Source organism: Halictus rubicundus, unplaced genomic scaffold (assembly GCF_050948215.1).
Source record: "Halictus rubicundus isolate RS-2024b unplaced genomic scaffold, iyHalRubi1_principal scaffold0184, whole genome shotgun sequence".
NCBI classification, from domain to species: domain Eukaryota; kingdom Metazoa; phylum Arthropoda; class Insecta; order Hymenoptera; family Halictidae; genus Halictus; species Halictus rubicundus.
Window position 1 is genome coordinate 137,122 of NW_027488725.1, and position 9,524 is coordinate 146,645.

A 9,524-nucleotide genomic window follows, 5' to 3' on the forward strand; every position below is an offset into this window, starting at 1 on the left:
ATACAGGATAGGATAGGATACGGGATAGGATATTATAGAGGATAGGATAGGATAGGATAGAGAATAGGGTAGAGGATAGGATAGAGGATAGGATAGGATAGGGGATAGGTTAGGATAGAGAATAGGATAGGATAGAGGATAGGATAGGATAGAGGATAGGATAGGTTACAGGATAGGATAGGATTGAGGATAAAATTGGTTAGAGGATAGGATAGGATAGAGGATATGATACGATAGGATAGAGAATACGATAGGATCGGATAGAGGATACGATAGGATAGAGGATAGGATAAGATAGATGATAGGATATTATAGGGGATAGGATAGGATAGAGGATACGATAGAGGATTGGGTAGGATAGACGATACTATAGGATAGAGGATAGGATAGGGGCTAGTGGATACGACAGGACAGAGGATAGGATAGGATAGAGGATAGGATAGGATAGAGGATAGGATAGAGGATAGGATAGAGGATAGGATACAGGATAGGATAGGATACGGGATAGGATATTATAGAGGATAGGATAGGATACAGGAGAGGATAGGATAGAGAATAGGGTAGAGGATAGGATAGAGGATAGGATAGGATAGGGGATAGGTTAGGATAGAGAATAGGATAGGATAGAGGATAGGATAGGATAGAGGATATGATAGGATAGAGGATAGGATAGGATAGGATAGAGGATAGGATAGGATAGGGGATAGGATAGGATAGAGGATACGGTAGAGGATTGGATATGATAGACGATACTATAGGATAGAGGATAGGATAGGGGCTAGTGGATACGACAGGACAGAGGATAGGATAGGATAGAGGATAGGATAGAGGATAGGATAGAGGATAGGATAGAGGATAGGATACAGAATAGGATAGGATACGGGATAGGTTATTATAGAGGATAGGATAGGATAGAGGATAGGATAGGATAGGGAATAGGACAGAGGATAGGATAGAGGACAGGATAGGATAGGGGATAGGTTAGGATAGAGGATATGATAGGATAGAGGATAGGATAAGATAGATGATAGGATAGGATAGAGGACAGGATAGAGGATAGGATCGGATATAGGATAGGATAGAGGATAGGATAGAGGATAGTATAGTATATAGGATAGGACAGAGGATAGGATAGGGGATTGGATAGGATAGAGGATAGGATAGGATTGAGGATAGGATAGGATAGGGGATAGGATAGGATAGAGGATAGAATAGGATTGAGGATAGGATAGGATAGAGGATAGGATACGATAGAGGATGGGATACGATAGAGGATGGGATACGATAGAGGATACGATAGGATAGAGGATAGGATAGGATAGAGGATAGGATAGGACAGAGGATAGGATAGGATACAGGATAGGATAGGGTAGAGGATAGGATAGGATAGAGGATAGGATAGGATAGAGTATTGGATAGGATAGAGGATAGGATGTGATAGAGGATAGGAGAGGACAGAGGATAAGATAGGATAGAGGATAGGATAGGATGGAGGATAGGATGGAATAATGGATAGGATGAGATAGAGGATAGGATAGGATAGGATAGAGGATAGGATATGATAGAGGATAGGATAGGATACAGGATAGGATAGGATAGAGGATAGGATAGGGTAGAGGGTAGGATAGGATAGAGGATATGATGGGATAGACGATAGGATAGGATAGATGGTAGGATTCGATAGGGGATAGGATACGATAGAGGATAGAATGGGATAGAGGATAGGATAAGATAAAGGATAGGATACGATAGAGGATAGGATTGGATAGAGGAAAGGATAGGGTAGAGGATAGGATAGGATAGAGTATTGGATAGGATAGAGGATAGGATAGGATAGAGGAATGGATAGGATAGGGAATAGGATAGGATTGAGGATAGGATAGGATAGAGGATAGGATAGAGGATAGGATAGAGGATTGGATAGGATAGAGGATAGGATAGGATAGAGGATAGGATAGGATAGAGGATAGGATAGGATAGAGGATAGGATAGGATAGAGGATAGGATAGGGAACAGGATAGGATAGGATAGAGGATAGGATAGGATAGAGAATAGGATGGGATAGAGGATAGGATAGGATAGAGGATAGGATAGGATAGAGGATAGGATAGGATAGAGGATGGGATAGGATAGAGGATAGGATAGAGGATAGGATAGGATAGAGGATAGGTTAGGATAGAGGATAGGATAGGATAGAGGATAGGATAGGATAGGATAGAGGATAGGATAGGATAGAGGATAGGATAGGATAGAGGATACGATATAGGATTTAATAGGATAGAGGATAATATAGGATAGAGGATAGGATAGGATAGAGGATAGGATAGGATAGAGGATAGGATAGGATAGAGGATAGGATACGATAGAGGATAGGATAGGATAGAGGATAGGATAGGATAGAGGATAGGATACGATAGAGGATAGGATAGGATAGAGGATAGGATAGGATAGAGGATAGGATACGATAGAGGATAGGATAGGATAGAGGATACCATACGATAGAGGATAAGGATAGGATAGAGGATAGGATAGGATAGAGGATGGGATAGGATAGAGGATAGGATAGGATAGAGGATAGGATACGATAGAGGATAGGATAGGATAGAGGATAGGATAGTATAGAGGATGGGATAGGATAGAGGATAGGATAGGATAGAGGATACGATATAGGATTTAATAGGATAGAGGATAAGATAGGATAGAGGATAGGATAGGATAGAGGATAGGATAGGATAGAGGATAGGATAGGATAGAGGATAGGATAGGATAGAGGATAGGATACGATAGAGGATAGGATACGATAGAGGATAGGATAGGATAGAGGATCCGATATAGGATTTAATAGGATAGAGGATAGGATACGATAAAGGATAGGATAGGATAGAGGATAGGATAGGATAGAGGATAGGATAGCATAGAGGATAGGATAGGATACAGGATAGGATAGGATAGAGGATAGGATAGGATAGAGAATAGGATGGGATAGAGGATAGGATAGGATAGAGGATAGGATAGGATAGAGGATAGGATAGGATAGAGGATGGGATAGGATAGAGGATAGGATAGGATAGAGGATACGATATAGGATTTAATAGGATAGAGGATAAGATAGGATAGAGGATAGGATAGGATAGAGGATAGGATAGGATAGGATAGAGGATAGGATAGGATAGAGGATAGGATAGGATAGAGGATAGGATACGATAGAGGATAAGGATAGGATAGAGGATACCATACGATAGAGGATAAGGATAGGATAGAGGATAGGATAGGATAGAGGATAGGATATGATAGAGGATAGGATAGGATAGAGGATAGGATAGGATAGAGGATATGATACGATAGAGGATAGGATAGGATAGAGGATAGGATAGGATACAGAATAGGATAGGATAGAGGATATGATAGGATAGAGGATAGGATACGCTAGAGGATAGGATAGGATAGAGGATCCGATATAGGATTTAATAGGATAGAGGATAGGATACGATAAAGGATAGGATAGGATAGAGGATAGGATAGGATAGAGAATAGGATATAGGATTGGATAGGATAGCGGATAGGATAGGATAGAGGATTGGATAGGATAGGGGATAGGATACGATAGAGGATAGGATAGAGAATAGGATAGGATAGAGGATAGGATAGGATAGAGGATAGGATAGGATAGAGGATAGGATAGGATAGAGAATAGGATAGGATAGAGGATAGGATAGGATTGAGGATAGGATAGGATAGAGGATAGGATAGGATAGAGGATAGGATAGGATAGAGGATAGGATAGGATAGAGGATAGGATAGGGAACAGGATAGGATAGGATAGAGGATAGGATAGGATAGAGAATAGGATGGGATAGAGGATAGGATAGGATAGAGGATAGTATAGGATAGAGGATAGGATAGGTTAGAGGATAGGATAGGATAGAGGATACCATACGATAGAGGATAAGGATAGGATAGAGGATAGGATAGGATAGAGGATAGGATATGATAGAGGATAGGATAGGATAGAGGATAGGATAGGATAGAGGATAGGATAGGATAGAGAATAGGATGGGATAGAGGATGGGATAGGATAGAGGATAGGATAGGATAGAGGATAGGATAGGATAGAGGATGGGATAGGATAGAGGATAGGATAGGATAGAGGATAGGATACGATAGAGGATAGGATAGGATAGAGGATAGGATAGGATAGAGGATCGGATAGGATAGAGGATAGGATAGGATAGAGGATAGGATAGGATAGAGGATAGGATAGGATAGGATAGAGGATAGGATAGGATAGAGGATAGGATAGGATAGAGGATAGGATAGGATAGAGGATAGGATAGCGGATAGGATGGAGGATAGGATACAGGATAGGATAGGATACGGGATAGGATATTATAGAGGATAGGATAGGATAGGATAGAGAATAGGGTAGAGGATAGGATAGAGGATAGGATAGGATAGGGGATAGGTTAGGATAGAGAATAGGATAGGATAGAGGATAGGATAGGATAGAGGATAGGATAGGTTACAGGATAGGATAGGATTGAGGATAAAATTGGTTAGAGGATAGGATAGGATAGAGGATATGATACGATAGGATAGAGAATACGATAGGATCGGATAGAGGATACGATAGGATAGAGGATAGGATAAGATAGATGATAGGATAGGATAGGGGATAGGATAGGATAGAGGATACGATAGAGGATTGGGTAGGATAGACGATACTATAGGATAGAGGATAGGATAGGGGCTAGTGGATACGACAGGACAGAGGATAGGATAGGATAGAGGATAGGATAGGATAGAGGATAGGATAGAGGATAGGATAGAGGATAGGATACAGGATAGGATAGGATACGGGATAGGATATTATAGAGGATAGGATAGGATACAGGAGAGGATAGGATAGAGAATAGGGTAGAGGATAGGATAGAGGATAGGATAGGATAGGGGATAGGTTAGGATAGAGAATAGGATAGGATAGAGGATAGGATAGGATAGAGGATATGATAGGATAGAGGATAGGATAGGATAGGATAGAGGATAGGATAGGATAGGGGATAGGATAGGATAGAGGATACGGTAGAGGATTGGATATGATAGACGATACTATAGGATAGAGGATAGGATAGGGGCTAGTGGATACGACAGGACAGAGGATAGGATAGGATAGAGGATAGGATAGAGGATAGGATAGAGGATAGGATACAGGATAGGATAGGATACGGGATAGGTTATTATAGAGGATAGGATAGGATAGAGGATAGGATAGGATAGGGAATAGGACAGAGGATAGGATAGAGGACAGGATAGGATAGGGGATAGGTTAGGATAGAGGATATGATAGGATAGAGGATAGGATAAGATAGATGATAGGATAGGATAGAGGACAGGATAGAGGATAGGATCGGATATAGGATAGGATAGAGGATAGGATAGAGGATAGTATAGTATATAGGATAGGACAGAGGATAGGATAGGGGATTGGATAGGATAGAGGATAGGATAGGATTGAGGATAGGATAGGATAGGGGATAGGATAGGATAGAGGATAGAATAGGATTGAGGATAGGATAGGATAGAGGATAGGATACGATAGAGGATGGGATACGATAGAGGATGGGATACGATAGAGGATACGATAGGATAGAGGATAGGATAGGATAGAGGATAGGATAGGACAGAGGATAGGATAGGTTACAGGATAGGATAGGGTAGAGGATAGGATAGGATAGAGGATAGGATAGGATAGAGTATTGGATAGGATAGAGGATAGGATGTGATAGAGGATAGGAGAGGACAGAGGATAAGATAGGATAGAGGATAGGATAGGATGGAGGATAGGATGGAATAATGGATAGGATGAGATAGAGGATAGGATAGGATAGGATAGAGGATAGGATATGATAGAGGATAGGATAGGATACAGGATAGGATAGGATAGAGGATAGGATAGGGTAGAGGGTAGGATAGGATAGAGGATATGATGGGATAGACGATAGGATAGGATAGATGGTAGGATTCGATAGGGGATAGGATACGATAGAGGATAGAATGGGATAGAGGATAGGATAAGATAAAGGATAGGATACGATAGAGGATAGGATTGGATAGAGGAAAGGATAGGGTAGAGGATAGGATAGGATAGAGTATTGGATAGGATAGAGGATAGGATAGGATAGAGGAATGGATAGGATAGGGAATAGGATAGGATTGAGGATAGGATAGGATAGAGGATAGGATAGAGGATAGGATAGAGGATTGGATAGGATAGAGGATAGGATAGGATAGAGGATAGGATAGGATAGAGGATAGGATAGGATAGAGGATAGGATAGGATAGAGGATAGGATAGGGAACAGGATAGGATAGGATAGAGGATAGGATAGGATAGAGAATAGGATGGGATAGAGGATAGGATAGGATAGAGGATAGGATAGGATAGAGGATAGGATAGGATAGAGGATGGGATAGGATAGAGGATAGGATAGAGGATAGGATAGGATAGAGGATAGGTTAGGATAGAGGATAGGATAGGATAGAGGATAGGATAGGATAGGATAGAGGATAGGATAGGATAGAGGATAGGATAGGATAGAGGATAGGATAGGATAGAGGATAGGATAGGATAGAGGATAGGATAGGATAGGATAGAGGATAGGATAGGATAGAGGATAGGATAGGATAGAGGATAGGATAGGATAGAGGATAGGATACGATAGAGGATAGGATAGGATAGAGGATAGGATAGGATAGAGGATAGGATACGATAGAGGATAGGATAGGATAGAGGATAGGATAGGATAGAGGATAGGATACGATAGAGGATAGGATAGGATAGAGGATACCATACGATAGAGGATAAGGATAGGATAGAGGATAGGATAGGATAGAGGATAGGATATGATAGAGGATAGGATAGGATAGAGGATAGGATAGGATAGAGGATAGGATAGGATAGAGAATAGGATGGGATAGAGGATGGGATAGGATAGAGGATAGGATAGGATAGAGGATAGGATAGGATAGAGGATGGGATAGGATAGAGGATAGGATAGGATAGAGGATAGGATACGATAGAGGATAGGATAGGATAGAGGATAGGATAGTATAGAGGATGGGATAGGATAGAGGATAGGATAGGATAGAGGATACGATATAGGATTTAATAGGATAGAGGATAAGATAGGATAGAGGATAGGATAGGATAGAGGATAGGATAGGATAGAGGATAGGATAGGATAGAGGATAGGATAGGATAGAGGATAGGATACGATAGAGGATAGGATACGATAGAGGATAGGATAGGATAGAGGATCCGATATAGGATTTAATAGGATAGAGGATAGGATACGATAAAGGATAGGATAGGATAGAGGATAGGATAGGATAGAGGATAGGATAGGATAGAGGATAGGATAGGATACAGGATAGGATAGGATAGAGGATAGGATAGGATAGAGAATAGGATGGGATAGAGGATAGGATAGGATAGAGGATAGGATAGGATAGAGAATAGGATAGGATAGAGGATAGGATAGGATTGAGGATAGGATAGGATAGAGGATAGGATAGGATAGAGGATAGGATAGGATAGAGGATAGGATAGGATAGAGGATGGGATAGGATAGAGGATAGGATAGGATAGAGGATAGGATACGATAGAGGATAGGATAGGATAGAGGATAGGATAGTATAGAGGATGGGATAGGATAGAGGATAGGATAGGATAGAGGATACGATATAGGATTTAATAGGATAGAGGATAAGATAGGATAGAGGATAGGATAGGATAGAGGATAGGATAGGATAGAGGATAGGATAGGATAGAGGATAGGATAGGATAGAGGATAGGATACGATAGAGGATAGGATACGATAGAGGATAGGATAGGATAGAGGATCCGATATAGGATTTAATAGGATAGAGGATAGGATACGATAAAGGATAGGATAGGATAGAGGATAGGATAGGATAGAGGATAGGATAGGATAGAGGATAGGATAGGATACAGGATAGGATAGGATAGAGGATAGGATAGGATAGAGAATAGGATGGGATAGAGGATAGGATAGGATAGAGGATAGGATAGGATAGAGGATAGGATAGGATAGAGGATGGGATAGGATAGAGGATAGGATAGGATAGAGGATACGATATAGGATTTAATAGGATAGAGGATAAGATAGGATAGAGGATAGGATAGGATAGAGGATAGGATAGGATAGGATAGAGGATAGGATAGGATAGAGGATAGGATAGGATAGAGGATAGGATACGATAGAGGATAAGGATAGGATAGAGGATACCATACGATAGAGGATAAGGATAGGATAGAGGATAGGATAGGATAGAGGATAGGATAGGATAGAGGATATGATACGATAGAGGATAGGATAGGATAGAGGATAGGATAGGATAGAGAATAGGATAGGATAGAGGATATGATAGGATAGAGGATAGGATACGCTAGAGGATAGGATAGGATAGAGGATCCGATATAGGATTTAATAGGATAGAGGATAGGATACGATAAAGGATAGGATAGGATAGAGGATAGGATAGGATAGAGGATAGGATAGGATAGAGGATAGGATAGGATACAGGATAGGATAGGATAGAGGATAGGATAGGATAGAGAATAGGATGGGATAGAGGATAGGATAGGATAGAGGATAGGATAGGATAGAGGATAGGATAGGATAGAGGATGGGAGAGGATAGAGGATAGGATAGGATAGAGGATACGATATAGGATTTAATAGGATAGAGGATAAGATAGGATAGAGGATAGGATAGGATAGAGGATAGGATAGGATAGGATAGAGGATAGGATAGGATAGAGGATAGGATAGGATAGAGGATAGGATAGGATAGAGGATAGGATACGATAGAGGATAAGGATAGGATAGAGGATACCATACGATAGAGGATAAGGATAGGATAGAGGATAGGATAGGATAGAGGATAGGATATGATAGAGGATAGGATAGGATAGAGGATAGGATAGGATAGAGGATATGATACGATAGAGGATAGGATAGGATAGAGGATAGGATAGGATAGAGAATAGGATAGGATAGAGGATATGATAGGATAGAGGATAGGATACGCTAGAGGATAGGATAGGATAGAGGATCCGATATAGGATTTAATAGGATAGAGGATAGGATACGATAAAGGATAGGATAGGATAGAGGATAGGATAGGATAGAGAATAGGATATAGGATTGGATAGGATAGCGGATAGGATAGGATAGAGGATTGGATAGGATAGGGGATAGGATGCGATAGAGGATAGGATAGAGAATAGGATAGGATAGAGGATAGGATAGGATAGAGGATAGGATAGGATAGAGGATAGGATAGGATAGAGAATAGGATAGGATAGAGGATAGGATAGGATTGAGGATAGGATAGGATAGAGGATAGGATAGGATAGAGAATAGGATAGGATAGAGGATAGGATAGGATAGAGGATAGGATAGGGAACAGGATAGGATAGGATAGAGGATAGGATAGGATAGAG